Below are 26510 nucleotides of genomic sequence, written 5' to 3' on the forward strand. Positions count from 1 at the left end.
AGCTCAAATACAATCAAAGAAATTAAGTGAAACAATAAAAATCGTTGAAAAATGGTAAGACACCGGGACCAGATGGTTTTAATAATGAATTTTATAAAAAATTTCAGGAGATAACGGCCCCTTATTTATTTAATTTATACTCCCATGCTTTTAAAGAAAACAAACTACCTGAAACACTAACAGAATCAACTATTACGCTTATTCCAAAAAAAGATAAAGATTTAGAAGATCCGGGCTCGTACAGAGCTATATCACTTTTAAATACAGATCAGAAAATTTTAGCAAAGATTTTAGCAAGTAGATTAAGCAAATATATTAGTAAACTGATAAACCCTGATCAAACGGGGTTTATACCTAAAAGATACTCATTTAATAATCTGAGACGCCTGTTTAATATAATGTACTCGCATAAAGTAGAGGAAGAAGATATATCAATTATTTCTTTGGATGCAGAGAAAGCATTTGATCAGGTAGAGTGGCAATACTTATATAAAGTACTACAAAAATTTAACATGGGAGAGAATTTTATAACATGGGTAAAATTATTATATGATAAACCGATGGCAAGAATTTTAACTAATAACATGTTATCTCAAAAATTTCAACTATCAAGGGGTAATAGGCAGGGATGTGCACTATCACCCCTGCTATTTGCCTTTATGATAGAACCCCTGGCTGAAAGTATAAGAATTCATCCGAATATTCAGGGCTATAATACCAGGGACTCAAAGAATAAAATCTCATTATATGCAGACGATATACTTTTATATATTACAAAGTCACAAACGAGCATACCAAATTTATTAAACTTAATAGAGGAATTTGGGTCTTTTTCTGGATATAGAATAAACTGGAACAAAAGCGAAATCATGACATTAAAACCTCAAGAACCTACACACTTACTGAAGTTCCCCTTTAAAATCGCAACAGAAAAATTTAAATATTTGGGTATTCAGATTACTAGAAAATATAAAGCATTATTCAATGCTAATTTCATACCTTTATTAAATAAACTTAATACACAGATTAAATTTTGGAAAACACTTCCCTTATCATTATTAGGTAGAATAAATGCAATAAAAATGATCTTCTTACCACAATTACTATACCTATTTCAGTCTATACCGGTATATATACCAAAATATTTTTAAAAAAAATTAGACTCTAACATTACAAATTATATTTGGGACTATAAATCACATAGAATCACAAAAAAACACTTATGTAAACCAAAAGAGGTCGGGGGACTTTCACTTCCGAATTTTATGTATTATTACTGGGCAGTGCATATTAAGAATATGATTTATTGGTTGGATAGTTCTACACAACAGACAGAATGGATAAAAATGGAGAAGGAGGATTGTCATCCTTGTAATATAGGAACGATCCTCTTTTCCCCCAAAAAACTGAATAACACAATATATAAGAAGAACCCAATTATATATGGTACAATAAGAATTTGGAAACAAATAAAATTATCTTTAAAATTAAGAAATCTATCACTGTTAATGCCAATTGCGAATAACCCTTTATTTAAACCATCTCTTATTGATAAGACATATAACCAATGGGAAAGTCTCGGAATTAGAAGGATCAGTGATATGTACGAAACAGGAAACCTACTATCATTCCAACAACTACAATTAAAATTTAAATTGAAAAACAACCAATATTTTAAATATCTTCAGATTTGCGACTTTGTGAAAAAATATATACAAGGATATCAAAAAGTAACTCCTGACTTATTGGAAGAAGCAATGAATATTGAAGCTGATTCACAAAAATTAATATCCTATTTATATAATAGTATTCTAAATATAGACCTACCATCGACAGAGGTACTTAGAGAAGAGTGGGAACGGGAATTAATGATAAAAATTACGAAGGTTAAATGGGAAAAATACCTGATATATATTCACAAATGTTCAATTAATGTAAGACATAATCTAATACAATTTAAAATTGTACATAGATTATATTATTCAAAAACAAGATTGAACAAATTTTATCCAAATATATCCGCCACTTGTGATAAATGTCTAGCCCAAAAGGCAACTATAACACACTCCTTAGTTTCCTGCATAAAACTTTATAGATTTTGGAATGATATTTTTGAAATACTTACAAAATTATTCAAGACAAGAATGGAACCTAATACTGAAATGATTATATTTGGTGTAATGGAAGATGGGAATAAATTGAACACATCTCAAAATCTATTCCTTAATTATGATTTAATAATAGCAAAAAAATTAATACTTAAATTTTGGAAGGGTACATCAATACCAACGCTTAAAATGTGGATTGCAAGTATGTTGGACACCGCTCATCTTGAGGAAATGCGATTCCTCCTAATGGATAAATCAGACCAATTCATAACGAGTTGGTCTCCATTCGTCATTTTTTTGGAATCATATGGTGCAACACAATTTAAAAAAATAACTGTTTCAGGACTGGACGAGGGTTGGTCAAGACTATAAATAATGATCTCCTTTTCTTTTCACTATTTTCTCTCTCAACTTTCTTCATTTACTCGTTTTCTTTCTTCACACACTATATATTTCACATTTTTCTACTATCTAACCTCTTTTTCTTATTCTCATCTTTTTTCAATGTAACAAAAAAAAAAGAAGTTGTACATAAAATGTATTATGAAAATATATATTAGGCACTTTGGTGCCATATGACTGTGCTTACTTCTAATAAAATAAAATATTAAAAAAAAAAAAAAATCATCCCCCCACAATGGTTACCACTGTGGGGGACGGCACAATGTCCAGTCCCCATCCCCAGTTCCCCCAAAGTCAGGCCTATTAAGGCCTCCGCTATTGCCTCTACGGAGGCTCGATGTTCCTGGCCGTTCTCGTCGGGTGGTTTTACCCCGGCGTCGGGAGAGTCCTCTCAGCGGCTGGGCCACCTGGAACGGCCGCTTCCTAACCGCGGCTTCCGAAGCCGACAAGGCCGTATACGTTGTCTATATGTAGTTCAACAAGGCCTCTATTAAGATTCCGCACAGTAGACCGCTCAGGAATGTCCCAGGATTATTGGGATCCAGGAAGATCGAGCCGATTGAACTTAAATCCGGTTTAATGGAAGAAAGCAAAGGTTGATGGGGGGAAGATTCATTTTCGGATTGGGGGCATGTGACGATAGCTATACCTTGGGGATTGGTGCTTGACCGATTACTGTTTATGGTTTACATCAATAAGTCGGATGGGAATGTACACGGTGCTGATTGGTAAATTTGCAGATGGCTCTAATCAAGGTGGATTCATACATTGATGGTTAACAAAAGTTACAGCAGGCTCTTGATCAGCTGGGCAAGTGGGCTGAAGATTGGTTAACAGAGATGAGTGCAGATCAGTTCATCATCAATCAGAACATTATTTATAAGAACAGGGAGATCGCCGTACTAATTTATATTGTTTCTGGAATATTATGTATAGTCTGGTTCAAATGCAATAGGAAGAAGCTGACTGCACCGAATCAAATACAGGAGATGTAAATGGGATGTTACCCAAAGCGAACTGTTCAGTTATAATATAATAAACGTTAAGATGTATTTTATCTTCTTTGGAACTTCCCGCTCTGCAGAAACTTGCTGAATATGTACACAATGATAAGAGGACTAGCAAGAATAGATATTGAGTAAGGTGTCCCCATATCAGGGGCATTCCGGACCGCAGAACCTAAAAGACGGAGATTTAGTTTGGACCTCGAGAAACTTGTCACATGGTTTTGTTCTGCAAGGAACCACTTCAGCAAATTGTGGGAGTAGGTACTCTCCGAAGAGGTAAGAAGCATCTGGAGATGCACGTGGTGATATGACAGAGTCGGCTACTGATCAAGTGATGTTCAATATATTTGGCTCCAAAAGGTTAAAAGGACGTTCTCTTCTGAAAATATGAAGATAGCACATGTGATCAGACGGAAGCTTCATTCAGACAGGAGCGAAACTGTCAGCAATCGCAGTGGAGTAAGAAGACCGTGAATACTATATGTATAATGCAGCCAAAGATCAAAATTAAAGCAGACAAGAGATTGCAACGATGAAAGTTCAGCGGACATTTATTTCCTGAGGGGGGGGCGAGGGGGGGGGGGGGGGGGGGGGGGCCCCCCCTCCAGTGGGGGGGGGGGGGGGGTTGGGGGGGGGGGGGGGGGGGGGGGGGGGTTATTTGTATTCGGGAAATGTACAGGTCGTTAATATGTCTACAAATTCCAACCGGCTTCTCGAAAATAAGCTCTCTATCCATGCCATGGTCCTTCAAATGCCGTTCAATGTGGATTCGTGATATTACAGTGAAATATCTGCAGTAGACAAGTGCTGGAGACCACGTGCCACACCCACTGCAGAAATCACGCTGACATTCTAAATACAATCAATACGGCGGAAAGCATTGAATAAATACATGACTCCTGTTAAAAAGATACATTAACCATATTGTGTGCGGGCATGTTGCTCAACCCAGGAGTATAAAGCTTTGCAGAATTACCTAATGGGTAAAAATAGATTACCGTGTTTGTTCAGTGGTTTGTGGCTAATGCGAGTTCAAGAGTTTATCCCACTATTTAAGTGTCGTCTATAAGAGCAGTTTAAACCAATCGGCAATACATCGTTCATGTGGAATCTTGTGTACAGATAATCGCAGCTTCACAAACAAAATGACATATCCAGCAATATACATGATAGCGAGCATTTACTATCCTCTACTTGCAGTGGTTGGCATTCCCGGTAAGACTCTCAATCTGGTTGCTCTGTGTGTGCTTCGTCTTTCTATTGTTGTACTCCAATCTGTCCACTGACTCGATCACTAATCGAGAAGTGTCTTTGCAGTTGATATTAATGCCGGCTTTATTGACAACGTTTCACCTTCGTGAAATCGCACACGAGGCATTCTGTGAGCTGTGTGTGTGTGCTCTGAGCTCTGCGCTCTTTTGTTCTCATTTATTATATTGTGTACCGTGCACAGTGTACTAATTATGTTGTGCTGCTGTAAGTAAGAATTTAAGTGTTCAATCTGAGACATATGGCAAAAAATATTCTTAACTCTTGATTCTCTTGAAAACTTTGTGCTGGCAAACAAAACATTTTACGTGGAAAACAGACCAATTCCCAATTCCCTCCCACAATTGTAACTCCTTCAACCTGCTGTGTCGGTTATTTTGGAGACCAGGATATCTCGACAGTAACAGACAATGGATTCCTCCTGACCCACGCGTACAAATGCCTCCGTTGGACTGGAGGCGTGGGGTGTCAGCTGACTCGATATTGTGTTTCCTATCCAAAGCAACGTACACGGTACACCCAGCCATGAACCACGTCCCGGTATTACCGGATATATTGGACCAATTTTGTTCCTGTGGGGGTGTGAGTTCTTCAGCGGAGATTCGGTTCGTTTACGTGAAGCGATGCACCAGATGTTCGACTAAACTGGAACCCCATTGCTGACTTGCAGGGACACCAAAATGGGCGAAGTGGCCAATCTTTATTGTGCTTAGATCCACACATTCCAATGATCAAAGATATCTTATCAGATTATCAATGAAATACGTGGTTGTTGGACGGCAACTTTGTAAAGAGGAACAGAGTTAAGGTTCAAAGTCAAAAGCTCTGAAACCGCACGAGACAGGAGGGAGAGAATGGCAATTGCCGTTCGGGTCGGGAGGTGTAGATAGAACAACGGGTTTCAATCCACGAGGGGAAAACCAACATGGCCGTAAGCAAAGGTAATTAACTACCTCAACATGATAATTTGAACAGGGGGAGATGGGACATTAATTGATAAAATTTGCGGAAGAAGATCATTCTAGTGTGAGTCACGGGCACATGACGGTAATAATTGGGAAATGCGGCGCTGCATCGTTTCAGTCCGTTCTACTAAATATGACGAAAGGACATTCTTCAATGTAGAGAAGCAGTTAAACTGGTAATTAAGATAAGTTGGATCAATGCTTCATTAAACACGCGCTCAGACCGTGAGGGGGAACCTGAACTGTATCTTCATGTCGGTTTAAATCTCCATCCTATTACGTCTCTGGCCTGTTTGCAGACGCTGAGCACAAAATTGAGGAACAACATAGAAACATAGAAAATAGGTGCAGGAGTAGGCCATTCGGCCCTTCGAGCCTGCAACGCCATTCAATATGATCATGGCTGATCATCCAACTCCAACAACACGTCATCTTCTCCTGCGAATGCTACCGTCTTCTGCATTAAATACCGAACTTTGTAACCGGATAACTCGCCTTACCGGGATTGCCCTGTTGTGCAACATCTGATCACCACATAACATTGGTTTTGATGTGCATGCTCAATTAGCACAATCTCACACCTCCGGGAAGTCTGGCAATTTGACATGAGATGGGGCGAGACAAGTTTGCCAATATGGTCAGCACGGACAATGTGTTCTATATATGTATAGCTCTTTGGATCTATGCTCTACCTTTTGTATCTGTTAGGTGGCGCTGTGGTCAAGTTGCTGCCTGACAGCGCCAGAGACCCGGGTTGGACCCTGACTACAGGTGCAGTCTGTACAGAGTTTGTACTTCTCCCTTTGACAAGCATGGTGGTTTCCGGGTGTTCCGATTTCCTCCAACATAATAAAGACGTACAGGTTTGTCGGTTAATCTGCTTGGTATACATTTAAATTATCCCTAGTGTGTAGGATGGGGTTCTTGTGCGGAGATCGTTAGGCGGTTAGGCGGTACGGACTCAGTAGGCCGAAGAGAATCTAACCGCGCCTTATGTGTATCTCTAAAACATTCACTGTTCTATCTGCTCTCACTGTCGGTTAATATTATTCCAGCCACACTTGGCGTTGCTTATTCGCGCCATCAGAGTTGGCCATTTTGTTCCATCCACCTCAAAGCACCTACCCACCACGGACATGAACTTAATTCTTAGTGTTTCACTTTTCCACAGGTGTCGTCTGTCGCTTAAAGTTTTTCCAATCGCTTATCTTTTATTATTGCAGGTATCCTCGGTACATTTGCAAAAAACCTACTAACAGCTAAAGGATTGTTCACCCCCTTGCCTCCTAGCTGTGCATTACGAAGTATGACTCACACTTGCCGTTTGCTTCCACAAGTGATATGCAGGTGAGCTGATAACGTAGGCAGCGTTTTCAGATAGTGGCGTCTGGAAGGATGCCCAGGAACGTCCCTGCCATGCAAAACATTTGATGCTGATTCGTTTGAATGTTTCTGACATTTTCTCTCTGTTTTCCGTTTTACTTACAGTTAATTTAACGGCGATTGGGATTCTATCGCGCGGAAAGTGTGGACTCTCCAAATGTATCACTCGCTACCTGGTGGGAATGGCAGCGGCTGATTTCACGGTGGTTGTCATTGCAATCGTAGTGGAGCAGCTTAATAACCTTTACCAGTACGCTGATTTCCTGCACATTACACCGGTATGCGCCCTTACGCTTTGGTTTAAAGTCGCAAGTATGGACTGCTCCGTTTGGTTAACAGTTGCTTTCACTTTCGATCGTTACCTCGCGATTTGCTGTCAAAATCTACGGAAGAAATATTGTACTGAGAAAACAGCGACAAACGTTTCACTAATAGTCGTGGCATTGAGCTGCGTGAGATGTATTCCATTTTATTTTCAAGTCGAGCCTTATGTAATAATTAATAACGTCCCTTGGCGTTGCGTTCCTACGCGTGAATACTTCACTTCACACTGGTGGAAAATTCACGAGTTGTTCGACAGCATCGTAACACCATTATTACCAATCTGCTTTATTCTTCTGTTCAATGCTTTAACAGTTAGACACGTGATAGCGGCAAATAAAATACGCAAGAGACTCCAGAGAAACAGTGGGAATGAAAGAGATTCAGAGGTGGAAAACCGGAAAAAATCAATGATACTGTTGTTCGCTGTTTCGGGGAATTTCATATTACTGTGGATGCCCTATGTAATACATTCTATGAATTGGCAAACGGAGAATTTTGGCTACAAAGATAAACATTACAGTTCTCCGGCATATATTTTACAACAATGTGCAGATATGTTGCAGTTTTTAAGTATCTGCACCAATACGTGTATTTATGTACTGACACAAAGAAAATTCAGCGAGGATCTGAAAAATGGAATAAAGTGTCTGTTCACATTGAACGGGCAGCTATGTAAATAACAAAGTGGCTAAATGCAATTGGTTGTTGTTTTCAAATATATATTTGACGGGGTTTAGTATTTTCATGATTATACCTTAACCAAGGCATGCCGATAGCTGACAGGATTGAGTCTGTTGTAGGGGCTTAAACAATCGGAGTACAGGTAAATAAATACCGGAGGCATGGTTGTTGCATTAATAAACCTGAGATGATGGCAGTACTGCTGCAGGCTTTGGCATGAGGAAGGCGTTTGTAACGAGAAATGTAATTACCTTAAATACGCTGTGATTAAATATGCAACATCGAAATACTAAGCGCTGGACGTATTTCGGGGGTCCTGTTCTACGGGATCCGAACCGAGTTCTTGTTGAGATTATTATGACAATAGTCAAAATGTCGGTTCTTCTATGAGGTTCAAGGCACCGGCAGATTGATGTCAACCTACTCGTTCGTGCATTAACTCTGTTTCAGACAGACCGTATATTTAGATTTCCCATGAAACCGTTTACAGCTCAGTCCCTTCTCTGGGTAAGGCGTTTTGCTCTTCGGATTATTCGATTATTTTCCTTATTGAGGAAAACAACGGTAGAAATGACAACACCCCCTCAGCAAGTGGGGCATCGATTTATTTACATGTTCACACGTTCACAAGTTCATGACTTCTAAGAGCAGAATTAGGCTATTCGGCTCATCAAGTCTACTGCGTCATTCATTCATGGTTGATCTATCTTTCCGTCACAGCGCCATTCTCCCGCCTTCTCCCCATAACCCCTGACACCCTTACTAATCATAGACGTCTGCTAATCTAGTATTCTGCATTCTTAGTGCTGCCTCACTTACTTTGGAAAGACCAAACGCAGGTTGGGTGATTGCTTTGCCTGGTGCCTGTTGAATGCCTGTGATCATTCCACATGCGTGAGTCTGAATGTCCTCATGCTAGCCTTTCTTGTTGAAATCATATTCCAGCGCGGCGCCCAATCTGTGTACCCCTTAAAGTGTTGTGTTGAAGTCTATTGCACTATCACACAAAAGAGGTTGATGACTCGAAGACGTTGTCGGGCTAGGCAGCGCCCCTGCCAAAGAGCACGAAAACACACCCTTCGCCCCAACTCGTCCACGCCGAACGGCATATGGCGCATCCAAGCTAGTTCAATTTGCCCGCGAGTTAAAGAAATCAAATACAATGTATACGTTTAAGAGGAATATACGCATATATCTTGTCTGGTCTTGTACGCGTGTATGTGTGTGTATATTATGTGTGTGTGTATATGTGGCTGTCTTTACATCTTCACAAAAACACTACGCGGTACCGATTACATTTTTACATATTCCGATTGACATCCCCCCCCCCTCGAGGCCGAGATCACCTGCACTGAACATTTTATGCTTTATTTCTCGACTTGTTTGTGACTAAAAGTAAGCAAGAAGTTTAAAAACATCAAAAGATTTTAATTTTAGTCAGTAATAACGTCGAGAAATAAAGCATAAAATGTTCAGTGAGGGTGATCCCAGCCTCGCTGAACATTTTATGCTTTATTTCTCGACTGATTACTGATTAAAGTTAACAAAAATCAAAATACTTTGAATGTAATCCGACCAACCTCAACTGATGACATCACAATGGCTCGACTAGCGGGGGAGGGGGGGGGGGGGGTTGAAAATTGCTATTGTACACGCAGCGCAAGTGCAATTGGATTTTTTTGAAGAGCGCTGTTGAGGGAGACCTGCTGGAATTAGACGTTCGGGAACTGCTTGAGTATAGGACCATACCTCCCACGGGAGCTACGGGTTGGGAACGTGTGCGTTGGGGGAGCAGACACGATGTGTCCGCACTTGGTCTAATATAGTATTCAAAGAACCATCTAGTTTGTCTGTCTGTCTGTCTCTGTCTGCGAGATCAAGAAACTACGCTTAAACGGTACACAATTGCATGAATTTTAGCAACATCTTACTCAGCCTTTTCCCGTGGTCATTAGTATCAAGTTTCTTTACATTTGATGGTATATTTCAAAGGCTATTGATATTTGAAGTTTAAAAAAAAAATTGAAAATAGTAACTGCAGGTGAGTGAGAGACTTTTGCAGCAGTTTCCAGTGATGATGTCACAATGGCATCTCACAGACGTCCAATCACTATGGGATCTCATTTACACAAGCTACCGTGAAGATTCCGAATACCGAAAATGACATCACACCGTGATCTCTGCTGCCAATACAGAAGCTATGAGAGTTGATGGAGTGTGTGATGGGAGGAGAAGAAATGTGATTTAAACATTGTCTTTAGTGAGGTAGTGGGGGCGTCGTCCAGTTGGCTGCCCAGCCTGCAGCTGTCTGTCTTTTCACTACCTTCTTTTATTTTTAGTGTGTTAAAAACTGTTTTGTTTGGAGGTCCATTCTTTTTTATGTGGGAGGGGGGAGGGCTCCTCTTCCTTGCTTCGGAAGCCGCGGTCTCCAGCAGTTCCAGGTGTCCCAAGCCGCTGAGAGGGTTCTCCCGACGCAGGAGCACCATCACTCGGCGAGAGGGCCTGTAACATCGGGCAGCCGTAGCGGCGACAGCGGAGGCCTCAATAGGCCTGACTATGGGTGAACAAGGCGATGAGGACTGGACTTTGTGCCTTTCTTCACAGTGGGAGCCGTTGTGGGGGGATGTATTTATGTTTATTGTTAAATTCTTTAATGTTATGTCTTATCTTTATTTGTGTGCTGTAATGGCAAGTCAAGTATCATTACACTAATTGGTGGATGTGATAATAAATGTCCTTTGTATCCTTGAAAGGGGAGCGATTGACTGAGGGTGGGGAAAAGGATAGGGAGTGAGCGGTGACAGAGAGTCAATAGGATCACAGCTTCAAGGCAGGCAAGTGCCGTGAGTAATTACTCAAGGTAGACAGTCTGTCGACTTAAAATAAAAAGGTAAACCGCGCGTGCGCAGATTGTTTTCTACGTAATAATAAAAAATAAAAATAAAGACAGTAACAATTCAATTCGCCCAAGGCTTCCAAGTCTCCTTCATTCTGAATTAATGGATGGTGGGTGGTGAAGGGTGATGGCAGGTGGAGAGATGGTGGGGAAAACGGGAGCACAGGGAAACGTTGAATCAGTTGTCATCTTATTGAATGACAACACTTGTTCTAGGGACCAATTGTGAGGAGAGTTCCTTTCACAGCGTGTGGAGAGCCTGTGCCAGGGATACAGTTGCGGGTAGGGCATGTGTGATGAGAAGGAGGGTGTCGGGGATAATGCCAGTAACTCACTCACCGTTGCTGCGGCGCTCCGGACGCAGAGCCGCCGCATTGTAGCCGGGGATAGAAGCAGCTCGGGTAGCTGCAAGCGGCCGCAGGGACCCGACAACAGCCACAACTTCAGCTCCTTCTGCTGGTCCGCTCACCTCTGGCAGTGCTCTCCGTCTGAACATCTCTCACCCGACTTCGCTCATGTCAGCCGCTTCCTGCAAATCCTTAAATTCCCATAACCGAGTAACCTCAATCGCGCTGTCAGAATTTAAGGATTTGCGGGAAGCGGCTGACATGAGTGAGGCCGGTGAGCGGCAGGAGAGAGCTGCCAGAGGTGAGCGGGGGCCGGTAGAATGCGCTGAGGTGGCGGGCGGTTCCGTTGTCCGGCGCGGTTCCGCTCACAGCCAACCCGTGTCTCAATGCGGTGGCTCCGTGCAAGGAGCGTCGCAAGTGGCATGATCCCGATCCCCTCCTTCACAACGCTCCTGGCCTCCCTACAACTTTACCCCGGGACAGACACCCCAAACGCTATGAAAGGAAACTCTCCCCCCCCCCCCCCCCCCCCACCCCCCCACCCGGACCCGGGAAATACGGTATTTAGAAGCATATAGCACCAAGAGATGTACTTATTGGTACACCAACCCCATTCTTCTCTCTTTGTTTCCTAAGATACACTTCAGAAAACGGCAATCCATATATAAAAAAAACCGCCAAGAAACTAGCGCTGCGCATGCGCAGCAGCTCCTGGTTCAGGGTTGCAATATTCCACCCACTCGTATGAACATAGTGATGGAAATGGTGCCAAAGTATATGCACACATGCCTGAGGCAGCTCCTGGTTCAGGGTTGCATAAGTCATCCCACTCGGATGAATGGAGTCATGGAGATGGTGCCAAAATATATGCACACATGCCTGAGGCAGTTCCTGGTTCAGGGTTGCATAAGTCCTCTCGCTCGGATGTATGAAATGATGGAGATGGAGCCATATATTTTATGCTTCGTGTTGCGGAAACAGGCACAGACAGTCCAAGGCATACGGATATAGCAACGACTGGTTCAGGGTGCAATTTTTCTCCCACTATTAAGAGTGTCAGAGATCTGTACAAACTGATTTCAAACATGACCCCGAACATGACTATGTACCCTGATCCCATGCTGTAATGCATGATGTACGACAATCGCATGAGGAAAAGCTGCGAGCTCTTGCCTCTAAAATTGCTGCTCCCTCGGGGACGGACAAGCCACTACAACAGAAGTTGGCCAGCGGCATCAGCTATCTAACAGAAATGACAAGCATGATGGACAGAGTCTGCAAATGGATCTTCACTGAAGCTCCAAGAAAGATAATCGAGACGCTGATAAGTAAGGTCTCGTTATTAACCTCCGTGAACTCCGAAATGAAGCAGTCTGTCGACCCAGCATAGAAACATAGAAACATGGAAAATAGGTGCAGGAGTAGAGGCCATTCGACCCTTCGAGCCTGCACCGCCATTCAATATGATCATGGCTGATCATCCAACTCAGTATCCTGTACCTGCCTTCTCTACAAACCCCCTGATACATTTTGCCACAATGGCCACATCTAACTCCCTCTTAAATATAGCCAATGAATTGGCCTCAACTACGTTCTGTGGCAGAGGATTCCAGAGATTCGCCACTCTCTGTGTGAAAAAGGTTTTTCTCATCACGGTCCTAAAAGAATTCCCCCTTATCCTTAAACTGTGACCCCTTGTTCTGGACTTCCCCAACATCGGAAGCAATCTTCCTGCATCTAGTCTGTCCAACCCCTTAAGAATTTTGTAAGTTTCTATAAGATCCCCCCTCAATCTTCTAAATTCTAGCGAGTACAAGTCCAGTCTATCCAGTCTTTCTCCATATGAAAGTCCTGACATCCCAGGAATCAGTCTGGTGAACCTTCTCTGTACCCCCTCTATGGCAAGAATGTCTTTCCTCAGATTAGGAGACCAGAACTATCTCACCAAGACCCTGTACAACTGCGGTAGAACCCCCCTGCTCCTATACTCAAATCATTTTGCTATGAATGCTAACATACCATTCGCTTTCTTCACTGCCTGCTGCACATGCATGCCTACTTTCAATGACTGGTGTACCATGGGATCCTGGTGTCGGTGCATCTTACCTTTCCCTAATCGGACACCATTCAGATAATAGTCTACTTTCCTGTTTTTTCCACCAAGGTGGATAACTTCACATTTATCCACATTATACTGCAACCGCCATGCATTTTCCCACTCACCCAGCCTATCCAAGTCACTTGCAGCCTCCTAGCATCCTCCTCACAGCTAACACTGCCCCCCAGCTTCGTGTAATCCGCAAACGTGGAGATGTTGCATTCAATTCCCTCGCCAAATCATTAATATATATTGTAAATAGCTGGGGTCTTGCGGTAACCCCATAGTCACTGCCTGCCATTCTGAAAAGGACCCGTTTACTCCTACTCTTTGCTTCCTGTCTGCCAGCCAGCTCTATCCACATCAATACTGAACCCCCAATACCGTGTGGGTTTACTGCCAGCATGGGCTGTCTAGTCGTTTTTATTGTCTCTGGGATAAGATCAGGTTGATGTAGAAACATTGGCAAGGTGCCTTACACAGTAACCTCTGCAAGTTCCAAGTAGGAACAGTTTGGTTACCATAGATCAGGGTAGACCATCACGAAACTAGCTGGGCATACCAGTCATGTGAGTGTATGTGTGTATATGTGCGAGTGTATATGTGTGTGAGTGTATATGAGTGTGTGTGTGTGAGTGTGTATGGGAGTATATGTGAGTGTTCGTGTGTGTGGGTGGGTGTATGTGTGAGTGAATGTGTGTCTGTGTGTGTGGGGGGGGGGGGGGGGTGTGCGTGAGGGTGTGAGTGAGTGAGTGTGTGTGTGAGTAACTGTACTGCCAGCACACCAGCCATATGTTAACTGCCAGCCCACCAGCCGTAAGTCACTGAACTGCCATCCCATCAGCCCTGACTAAATGAACTGCCAGCCCACCAGCCGTGACTCACTGAACTGCGAGCCCAAGAATCTATTCTGTCCACCCTCTCCACATTCTCTCTCACAGAGTCTGTCACCTGTTTTCGGCAGAATTTCTGGCAGTTTCGCAGCTCCCAGCCTGCCAGGCCTGAGTAACTAAGCTGCCTGGCCTCAGTGACGGAGCTGCCAGACCAACAATCTATTGGGCACACAATGTCCATACTAGCCCTCTAGTCACAAGTCCCTTCGGCCCACAATACCCATGTTAGCGCTCCAAACACCCCCCCCCCCCCAACTGCCCAGCAACATTTGAATTGGTAGAGTTAGAATATTGCGTCGGGGACCAGCCCTCCCATGTGAAGCTGGGACCCAACGGCCCACTAGTCTTAATAGAGGCCTTGCTGAATTCCATATAGACAACGTATACGCAGAAACGATAGAACCATAGATTAGTATAGCATATATCAATTATATATTAAAACTATGTGTGAAATGAAATCCCGTCATTTTTCCCATGTCGCTAGCTAATTCACTTTTACATTCAATTTTGCACTCCTCAAAACATTTTTTCTTTTTATGTACCCATTTTTTAATAAAATATGTATTTTGAGGAGTGCAACATTGAGGATGTGGGGAGGCTCCTGCCGCGGGCCAAGCCCGGTACGACGACCGCCCGCCCGCCCGCCGCCTCGCTCGGGGTCCTCAGGTAGATCCCCGCCCTTGGCCTCCCTCCAGTCCATGTCCATGTCCGTCGCCCAACGCCTGATGGGGAGGCTGCTGCCTGGGCTGGAGCAATAAGTCTTCAGGTCCTGACAGGATATTTCTTAGGACATTGAGGGAAGTTAGTGTAGAAATAGCAGGGGCTATGACAGAAATATTTCAATTGTCATTAGAAACGGGAATATATAGAAACATAGAAATTAGGTGCAGGAGTAGGCACAAGGGCCACATCTAACTCCCTCTTAAATATAGCCAATGAACTGCCCTCAACTACCCTCTGTGGCAGAGAGTTCCAGAGATTCACCGCTCTCTGTGTGAAAAAAGTTTTTCTCATCTCGGTTTTAAAGGATTTCCCCCTTATCCTTAAGCTGTGACCCTTGTCCTGGACTTCCCTAATAGTGTCGGAGGATTGGCGTATTGCGCATGTTGTTCCATTGTTTAAAAAGGGTTCTAAGAGTAAACCTAGCAATTATAGACCTGTTAGTTTGACGTCAGTCTTGGGCAAATTAATGGAAATGTTACTTAGAGATAATATATATAAGCATCTGTATAAACAGGGTCTGATTAGGAACAGTCAACATGGATTTGTGCCTGGAAGGTCATGTTTGACTAATCTTCTTGAATTTTTTGAAGAGGTTACTCGGGAAATTGATGTGGGCATAGCAGTGGATGTTGTCTATATGGACTTCAGTAAGGCCTTTGACAGGGTTCCTCATGGAAGGTTGGTTAAGAAGGTTCAATTGTTGGGTATTAATGGTGGAGTAGCAAGATGGATTCAACAGTGGCTGGGTCCACTATTGTTTGTCATGTACATCAATGATCTGGATGATGGTGTGGTAAATTGGATTAGTACGTATGTAGATGATACTAAGATAGGTGGTGTTGTGGATAATAAGGCATCGACTAGCGGGGGGGGGGGGGGGGGGGGGGAGGGGTGGGGGGGGGGGGGGGGGGGGGGGGGGGGGGGGGGGGGGACAAATTGCTATTGTACACGCAGCGCAAGTGCAATTGGATTTTTTTGAAGAGCGCTGTTGAGGGAGACCTGCTGGAATTAGACGTTCGGGAACTGCTTGAGTATACGACCATACCTCCCACGGGAGCTACGGGTTGGGAACGTGTGCGTTGGGGGAGCAGACACGATGGGTCCGCACTTGGTCTAATATAGTATTCAAAGAACCATCTAGTTTGTCTGTCTGTCTGTCTCTGTCTGCGAGATCAAGAAACTACGCTTAAACGGTACACAATTGCGTGAATTTTAGCAACATCTTACTCAGCCTTTTCCCGTGGTCATTAGTATCAAGTTTCTTTACATTTGATGGTATATTTCAAAGGCTATTGATATTTGAAGTTTAAAAAAAAAATTGAAAATAGTAACTGCAGGTGAGTGAGAGACTTTTGCAGCAGTTTCCAGTGATGATGTCACAATGGCATCTCACAGACGTCCAATCACTATGGGATCTCATTTACACAAGCTACCGTGAAGATTCCGAATACCGAAAATGACATCACACCGTGATCTCTGCTGCCAATACAGAAGCTATGAGAGTTGATGGAGTGTGTGATGGGAGGAGAAGAAATGTGATTTAAACATTGTCTTTAGTGAGGTAGTGGGGGCGTCGTCCAGTTGGCTGCCCAGCCTGCAGCTGTCTGTCTTTTCACTACCTTCTTTTATTTTTAGTGTGTTAAAAAGTGTTTTGTTTGGAGGTCCATTCTTTTTTATGTGGGGGGGGGGAGGGCTCCTCTTCCTTGCTTCGGAAGCCGCGGTCTCCAGCAGTTCCAGGTGTCCCAAGCCGCTGAGAGGGTTCTCCCGACGCAGGAGCACCATCACTCGGCGAGAGGGCCTGTAACATCGGGCAGCCGTAGCGGCGACAGCGGAGGCCTCAATAGGCCTGACTATGGGTGAACAAGGCGATGAGGACTGGACTTTGTGCCTTTCTTCACAGTGGGAGCCGTTGTGGGGGGATGTATTTATGTTTATTGTTCAATTCTTTAATGTTATGTCTTATCTTTATTTATGTGCTGTAATGGCAAGTCAAGTATCATTACACTAATTGGTGGATGTGATAATAAATGTCCTTTGTATCCTTGAAAGGGGAGCGATTGAGGGTGGGGAAAAGGATAGGGAGTGAGCGGTGACAGAGAGTCAATAGGATCACAGCTTCAAGGCAGGCAAGTGCCGTGAGTAATTACTCAAGGTAGGCAGTCTGTCGACTTAAAATAAAAAGGTAAACCGCGCGTGCGCAGATTGTCCAAACAATTCAATTCTCCCAAGGCTTCCAAGTCTCCTTCATTCTGAATTAATGAATGGTGGGTGGTGAAGGGTGATGGCAGGTGGAGAGATGGTGGGGAAAACGGGAGCACAGGGAAACGTTGAATCAGTTGTCATCTTATTGAATGACAACACTTGTTCAAGGGACCAATTGGGAGGAGAGTTCCTTTCACAGCGTGTGGAGAGCCTGTGCCAGGGATAAAGTTGCGGGTAGGGCAGGTGTGATGAGAAGGAGGGTGTCGGGGATAATGCCAGTAACTCACTCACCGTTGCTGCGGCGCTCCGGACGCAGAGCCGCCGCATTGTAGCCGGGGATAGAAGCAGCTCGGGTAGCTGCAAGCGGCCGCAGGGACCCGACAACAGCCGCCACTTCAGCGCCTTCTGCTGGTCCGCTCACCTCTGGCAGTGCTCTCCGTCTGAACATCTCTCACCCGACTTCGCTCATGTCAGCCGCTTCCTGCAAATCCTTAAATTCCCATAACCGAGTAACCTCAATCGCGCTGTCAGAATTTAAGGATTTGCGGGAAGCGGCTGACATGAGTGAGGCCGGTGAGCGGCAGGAGAGAGCTGCCAGAGGTGAGCGGGGGCCGGTAGAATGCGCTGAGGTGGCGGGCGGTTCCGCTGTCCGGCGCGGTTCCGCTCACAGCCACCCCGTGCCTCAATGCGGTGGCTCCGTGCAAGGAGCGTCGCAAGTGGCATGATCCCGATCCCCTCCTTCACAACGCTCCTGGCCTCCCTACAACTTGACCCCGGGACAGACGCCCCAAACGCTATGAAAGGAACTCCCCCCCACCCTGCACCCGGGAAATACGGTATTTAGAAGCATATAGCACCAAGAGATGTACTTATTGGTACACCAACCCCATTCTTCTCTCTTTGTTTCCTAAGATACACTTCAGAAAACGGCAATCCATATATAAAAAAACCGCCAAGAAACTAGCGCTGCGCATGCGCAGCAGCTCCTGGTTCAGGGTTGCAATATTCCACCCACTCGTATGAACATAGTGATGGAAATGGTGCCAAAGTATATGCACACATGCCTGAGGCAGCTCCTGGTTCAGGGTTGCATAAGTCATCCCACTCGGATGAATGGAGTCATGGAGATGGTGCCAAAGTATATGCACACATGCCTGAGGCAGTTCCTGGTTCAGGGTTGCATAAGTCCTCTCGCTCGGATGTATGAAATGATGGAGATGGAGCCATATATTTTATGCTTCGTGTTGCGGAAACAGGCACAGACAGTCCAAGGCATACGGATATAGCAACGACTGGTTCAGGGTGCAATTTTTCTCCCACTATTAAGAGTGTCAGAGATCTGTACAAACTGACTTCAAACATGACCCCGAACATGACTATGTACCCTGATCCCATGCTGTAATGCATGATGTACGACAATCGCATGAGGAAAAGCTGCGAGCTCTTGCCTCTAAAATTGCTGCTCCCTCGGGGACGGACAAGCCACTACAACAGAAGTTGGCCAGCGGCATCAGCTATCTAACAGAAATGACAAGCATGATGGACAGAGTCTGCAAATGGATCTTCACTGAAGCTCCAAGAAAGATAATCGACCTGGGGTTCGAGACGCTGATAAGTAAGGTCTCGTTATTAACCTCCGTGAACTCCGAAATGAAGCAGTCTGTCGGCCCAGCATAGAAACATAGAAACATAGAAAATAGGTGCAGGAGTAGAGGCCATTCGGCCCTTCGAGCCTGCACCGCCATTCAATATGATCATGGCTGATCATCCAACTCAGTATCCTGTACCTGCCTTCTCTACAAACCCCCTGATACATTTTGCCACAATGGCCACATCTAACTCCCTCTTAAATATAGCCAATGAATTGGCCTCAACTACTTTCTGTGGCAGAGGATTCCAGAGATTCGCCACTCTCTGTGTGAAAAAAGTTTTTCTCATCACGGTCCTAAAAGAATTCCCCCTTATCCTTAAACTGTGACCCCTTGTTCTGGACTTCCCCAACATCGGAAGCAATCTTCCTGCATCTAGTCTGTCCAACCCCTTAAGAATTTTGTAAGTTTCTATAAGATCCCCCCTCAATCTTCTAAATTCTAGCGAGTACAAGTCGAGTCTATCCAGTCTTTCTCCATATGAAAGTCCTGACATCCCAGGAATCAGTCTGGTGAACCTTCTCTGTACCCCCTCTATGGCAAGAATGTCTTTCCTCAGATTAGGAGACCAAAACTGTACGCAATACTCCAGGTGTGGTCTCACCAAGACCCTGTACAACTGCAGTAGAACCTCCCTGCTCCTATACTCAAATCATTTTGCTATGAATGCTAACATACCATTCGCTTTCTTCACTGCCTGCTGCACATGCATGCCTACTTTCAATGACTGGTGTACCATGGGATCCCTGGTGTCGTTGCATCTTACCTTTCCCTAATCGGACACCATTCAGATAATAGTCTACTTTCCTGTTTTTGCCACCAAGGTGGATAATTTCACATTAATCCACATTATACTGCAACCGCCATGCATTTTCCCACTCACCCAGCCTATCCAAGTCACTTTGCAGTCTCCTAGCATCCTCACACCTAACACTGCCCCCCAGCTTAGTGTCATCCGCAAACTTGGAGATATTGCCTTCAATTCCCTCATCCAGATCATTAATATATATTGTAAATAGCTGGGGTCCCAGTTGCGGTAACCCACTAGTCACTGCCTGCCATTCTGAAAAGGACCCGTTTACTCCTACTCTTTGCTTCCTGTCTGCCAGCCAGCTCTATCCACATCAATACTGAACCCCCAATACCGTGTGGGTTTACTGCCAGCATGGGCTGTCTAGTCGTTTTTATTGTCTCTGGGATAAGATCAGGTTGATGTAGAAACATTGGCAAGGTGCCTTACACAGTATCCTGCCAGCCCGCCTCTCTACATAATCATCCAAGTAGCAACAGTTGGAGGTTACCAAGAGAGAGATCAGGGTTTGACACAGTCACCTTAGCAACTAGCTCGATAAGATCAGGATGGTAGAGACCAGTCACGTGCCTGTACAGTCAGGGAGTGTGTAACCTGTGTGTGTGGGGGGAGGGGGAGGGAAGGAGAAGGTGTGACCTGTAGTTCCAAGTAGGAACAGTTTGGTTACCATAGATCAGGGTAGACCATCACGAAACTAGCTGGCCATACCAGTCATGTGAGAGTATGTGTGTATATGTGCGAGTGTGTATGTGTATATGTGTGTGAGTGTATATGAGTGTGTGTGTGTGAGTGTGTGTGTATGGGAGTGTATGTGAGTGTTTGTGTGTGTGTGTGGTGGGTGTGTGTGTGTGAATGTGTGTGTGTGTGGGTGAATATGTGTGTGTGTATATGTGTGAATGTGTGTGTGAGAGTGAGTGAGTGTGTGTGTGTGTGAGTAAGTAACTGTACTGCCAGCACACCAGCCATATGTTAACTGCCAGCCCACCAGCCGTAAGTCACTGAACTGCCATCCCATCAGCCCTGACTAAATGAACTGCCAGCCCACCAGCCGTGACTCACTGAACTGCGAGCCCAAGAATCTATTCAGTCCACCCTCTCCACCTTCTCTCTCACAGAGTCTGTCACCTGTTTTCGGCAGAATTTCTGGCAGTTTCGCAGCTCCCAGCCTGCCAGGCCTGAGTAACTAAGCTGCCTGGCCTCAGTGACGGAGCTGCCAGACCAACAATCTTTTGGGCACACAATGTCCATACTAGCCCTCTAGTCACAAGTCCCTTCGGCCCACAATACCCATGTTAGCGCTCCAAACACCCCCCCCCCCCCCCCAACTGCCCAGCAACATTGGAATTGGTAGAGTTAGAATATTGCGTCGGGGACCAGCCCTCCCATGTGAAGCTGGGACCCAACGGCCCACTAGTCTTAATAGAGGCCTTGCTGAATTCCATATAGACAACGTATACGCAGAAACGATAGAACCATAGATTAGTATAGCATATATCAATTATATATTAAAACTATGTGTGAAATGAAATCCCGTCATTTTTCCCATGTCGCTAGCTAATTCACTTTTACATTCAATTTTGCACTCCTCAAAACATTTTTTCTTTTTATGTACCCATTTTTTAATAAAATATGTATTTTGAGGAGTGCAACATTGAGGATGTGGGGAGGCTCCTGCCGTGGGTCAAGCCCGGTACGACGACCGCCCGCCCGCCCGCCGCCTCGCTCGGGGTCCTCAGGTAGATCCCCGCCCTTGGCCTCCCTCCAGTCCATGTCCATGTCCGTCGCCCAGCGCCTGATGGGGAGGCTGCTGCCTGGGCTGGAGCAATAAGTCTCCAGGTCCTGACAGGATATTTCTTAGGACATTGAGGGAAGTTAGTGTAGAAATAGCAGGGGCTATGACAGAAATATTTCAATTGTCATTAGAAACGGGAATATATAGAAACATAGAAATTAGGTGCAGGAGTAGGCCATTCGGCCCTTCAAGCCTGCACCGCCATTCAATATGATCATGGCTGATCATCCAACTCAGTATCCCGTACCTGCCTTCTCTCCATACCCCCTGATCCCCTTAGCCACAAGGGCCACATCTAACTCCCTCTTAAATATAGCCAATGAACTGCCCTCAACTACCCTCTGTGGCAGAGAGTTCCAGAGATTCACCGCTCTCTGTGTGAAAAAAGTTTTTCTCATCTCGGTTTTAAAGGATTTCCCCCTTATCCTTAAGCTGTGACCCCTTGTCCTGGACTTCCCTAATAATGTCGGAGGATTGGCGTATTGCGCATGTTGTTCCATTGTTTAAAAAGGGTTCTAAGAGTAAACCTAGCAATTATAGACCTGTTAGTTTGACGTCAGTGTTGGGCAAATTAATGGAAATGATACTTAGAGATAATATATATAAGCATCTGTATAAACAGGGTCTGATTAGGAACAGTCAACATGGATTTGTGCCTGGAAGGTCATGTTTGACTAATCTTCTTGAATTTTTTGAAGAGGTTACTCGGGAAATTGATATGGGCATAGCAGTGGATGTTGTCTATATGGACTTCAGTAAGGCCTTTGACAAGGTTCCTCATGGAAGGTTGGTTAAGAAGGTTCAATTGTTGGGTATTAATGGTGGAGTAGCAAGATGGATTCAACAGTGGCTGAATGGGAGATGCCAGAGAGTAATGGTGGATGGGTGTTTGTCTGGTTGGAGGCCGGTGACTAGTGGGGTGCCACAGGGATCTGTGCTGGGTCCACTATTGTTTGTCATGTACATCAATGATCTGGATGATGGTGTGGTAAATTGGATTAGTAAGTATGTAGATGATATTAAGATAGGTGGTGTTGTGGATAATGAAGTAGATTTTCAAAGTCTACAGAGAGATTAAGGCCATTTGGAAGAGTGGGCTGAAAGATGGCAGATGGAGTTTAATGCTGATAAGTGTGAGGTGCTACATCTTGGCAGGACAAATCAAAATTAGACTACATGGTAAATGGTAGTGATTTGAGGAATGCAGTTGAACAGAGGGATCTAGGAATAACTGTGCACAGTTCCCTGAAGGTGGGACCTCATGTAGATAGGGTGGTAAAGAAAGCTTTTGATGTGCTGGCCTTCATAAATCAGTGCATTGAGTATAGAAGTTGGGATGTAATGTTAAAATGTACAAGGCATTGGTGAGACCAATTCTGGAGTATGGTGCACAATTTTGGTCGCCCAATTATAGGACGGATGTCAACAAAATAGAGAGTACAGAGGAGATTTACTAGAATGTTGCCTGGGTTTCAGCAACTAAGTTACAGAGAAAGGTTGAACAAGTTAGGTCTTTATTCTTTGGAGGGCAGAAGGTTAAGGGGGGATTGATAGAGGTCTTTAAATTGATGAGAGGGATATACACAGTTGACGTGGACAAGCTTTTCCCATTGAGAGTAGGGAAGATTCAAGCAAGAGGACATGACTTCAGAATTAAGGGACAAATGTTTAGGGGTAACATGAGGGGGAACCTCTTTACTCAGAGAGTGGTAGCTGTGTGGGATGAGCTTCCAGTGGAAGTGGTGGAGGCAGGTTCGATTTTATCATTTAAAAATAAATTGGATAGTTATATGGATGGGAATGGAGGGTTATTATCTGAGTGCAGGTAGATGGGACTAGGGGAAAATAATTGTTCGGCACGGACATGTAGGGCCGAGATGGCCTGTTTCCGTGTTGTAATTGTTATATGATTATATGGTTCCAATTTGCTGTACCAATATATGGTTCTATCGTTTCTAATAATAATAATAATAATAAATGTTATTTGTGGGCGCATTTCAAAAGTCTCAAGGACACCTTACAGATATTAACAAGAGTAATAAAACTTATAATCGGAATAAAATAAATAATAAAGACATCACCAATACACAAATTAAAGACAGAATTCGACCCAAAGACAAAAAATCAAAAACACAATGTGAAGAGAGAGCAGCGGCAGCCAAACCGCGCCAGCGTGCACTCTCCTTTCCGACAGCCATCTTGGACACAAACTAAAATATTCACTCACACACAAGAATCATCCCCCCACAATGGTTACCACTGTGGGGGAAGGCACAATGTCCAGTCCCCATCCCCAGTTCCCCCAAAGTCAGGCCTATTGAGGCCTCCGCTATTGCCTCTACGGAGGCCCGATGTTCCTGGCCGTTCTCGCCGGGTGGTTTTACCCCGGCGTCGGAAGAATCCTCTCAGCGGCTGGGCCATCTGGAACGGCCGCTTCCGAAGCCGACAAGGCCGTATACGTTGTCTATATGTAGTTCAACAAGGCCTCCATTAAGATTCCGCACAGCAGACCGCTCAGGAATGTCCCATGATTATTGGGATCCAGGAAGATCAAGCCAATTGAACTTAAATCCGGTTTAATGGAAGAAAGCAAAGGTTGATGGGGGAAGATTCATTTTCGGATTGGGGGCATGTGACGATAGCTATACCTTGGGGATTGGTGCTTGACCGATTACTGTTTATGGTTTACATCAATAAGTCGGATGGGAATGTACATGGTGCTGATTGGTAAATTTGCAGATGGCTCTAATCAAGGTGGATTCATAGATTCATGGTTATCAAAAGTTACAGCAGGCTCTTGATCAGCTGGGCAAGTGGGCTGAAGATTGGCTAACAGAGATGAGTGCAGATCAGTTCATCATCAATCAGAACATTATTTATAAGAACAGGGAGATCGCCGTACTAATTTATATTGTTTCTGGAATATTATGTATAGTCTGGTTCAAATGCAATAGGAAGAAGCTGACTGCACCGAATCAAATACAGGAGATGTAAATGGGATGTTACCCAAAGCGAACTGTTCAGTTATAATAAAATAAACGATAAGATGTATTTTATCTTCTTTGGAACTTCCCGCTCTGCAGAAACTTGCTGAACATGTACACAATGATAAGAGGCCTAGCAAGAATAGATATTGAGTAAGGTGTCCCCATGTCAGAGGCATTCCGGACCGCAGAACCTAAAAGACGGAGATTTAGTTTGGACCTCGAGAAACTTGTCACATGGTTTTGTTCTGCAAGGAACCACTTCAGCAAATTGTGGGAGTAGGTACTCTCCGAAGAGGTAAGAAGCATCTGGAGATGCACGTGGTGATATGACAGAGTCGGCTACTGATCAAGTGATGTTCAATATATTTGGCTCCAAAAGGTTAAAAGGACGTTCTCTTCTGAAAATATGAAGATAGCATCTGTGATCAGATGGAAGCTTCATTCAGACAGGAGCGAAACTGTCAGCAATCGCAGTGGAGTAAGAAGACCGTGAATACTATATGTATAATGCAGACAAAGATCAAAATTAAAGCAGACAAGAGATTGCAACGATGAAAGTTCAGCGGACATTTATTTCCTGAGCCTGCGACCTCCAGTGGGGGGGGAGGGGGTTATTTGTATTCGGGAAATGTACAGGTCATTAATATGTCTACAAATTCCAACCGGCTTCTCGAAAATAAGCTCTCTATCCATGCCATGGTCCTTCAAATGCCGTTCAATGTGGATTCGTGATATTACAGTGAAATATCTGCAGTAGAAAGGTGCTGGAGACCACGTGCCACACCCACTGCAGAAATCACGCTGAAATTCTAAATAACATCAATACGGCGGAAAGCATTGAATAAATACATGACTCCTGTTAAAAAGATACACTAACCATATTGTGTGCGGGCATGTTGCTCAACCCAGGAGTATAATGCTTTGCAGAATTACCTAATGGGTAAAAATAGATTACCGTGTTTGTTCAGTGGTTTGTGGCTAATGCGAGTTCAAGAGTTTATCCCACTATTTAAGTGTCGTCTATAAGAGCAGTTTAAACCAATCGGCAATACATCGTTCATGTGGAATCTTGTGTACAGATAATCGCAGCTTCACAAACAAAATGACATATCCAGCAATATACATGATAGCGAGCATTTACTATCCTCTACTTGCAGTGGTTGGCATTCCCGGTAAGACTCTCAATCTGGTTGCTCTGTGTGTGCTTCGTCTTTCTATTGTTGTACTCCAATCTGTCCACTGACTCGATCACTAATCAAGAGGTGTCTTTGCAGTTGATATTAATGCCGGCTTTATTGACAACGTTTCACCTTCGTGAAATCGCACACGAGGCATTCTGTGAGCTCTGTGTGTGTGCTCTGAGCTCTGCGCTCTTTTGTTCTCATCTATTATATTGTGTACAGTGCACAGTGTACAAATTATGTTGTGCTGCTGTAAGTAAGAATTTAAGTGTTCAATCTGAGACATATGGCAAAAAATATTCTTAACTCTTGATTCTCTTGAAAACTTTGTGCTGGCAAACAAAACATTTTACGTGGAAAACAGACCAATTCCCAATTCCCTCCCACAATTGTAACTCCTTCAACCTGCTGTGTCGGTTATTTTGGAGACCAGGATATCTCGACAGTAACAGACAATGGATTCCTCCTGACCCACACGTACAAATGCCTCCGTAGGACTGGAGGCGTGGGGTGTCAGCTGACTCGATATTGTGTTTCCTATCCAAAGCAACGTACACGGTACACCCAGCCATGAACCACGTCCCGGTATTACCGGATATATTGGACCAATTTTGTTCCTGTGGGGGTGTGAGTTCTTCAGCGGAGATTCGGTTTGTTTACGTGAAGCGATGCACCAGATGTTCGACTAAACTGGAACCCCATTGCTGACTTGCAGGGACACCAAAATGGGCAAAGTGGCCAATCTTTATTGTGCTTAGATCCACACATTCCAATGATCAAAGATATCTTGTC

This window comes from Leucoraja erinacea, chromosome 28 (assembly GCF_028641065.1).
Source record: "Leucoraja erinacea ecotype New England chromosome 28, Leri_hhj_1, whole genome shotgun sequence".
NCBI lineage: Eukaryota > Metazoa > Chordata > Chondrichthyes > Rajiformes > Rajidae > Leucoraja > Leucoraja erinaceus.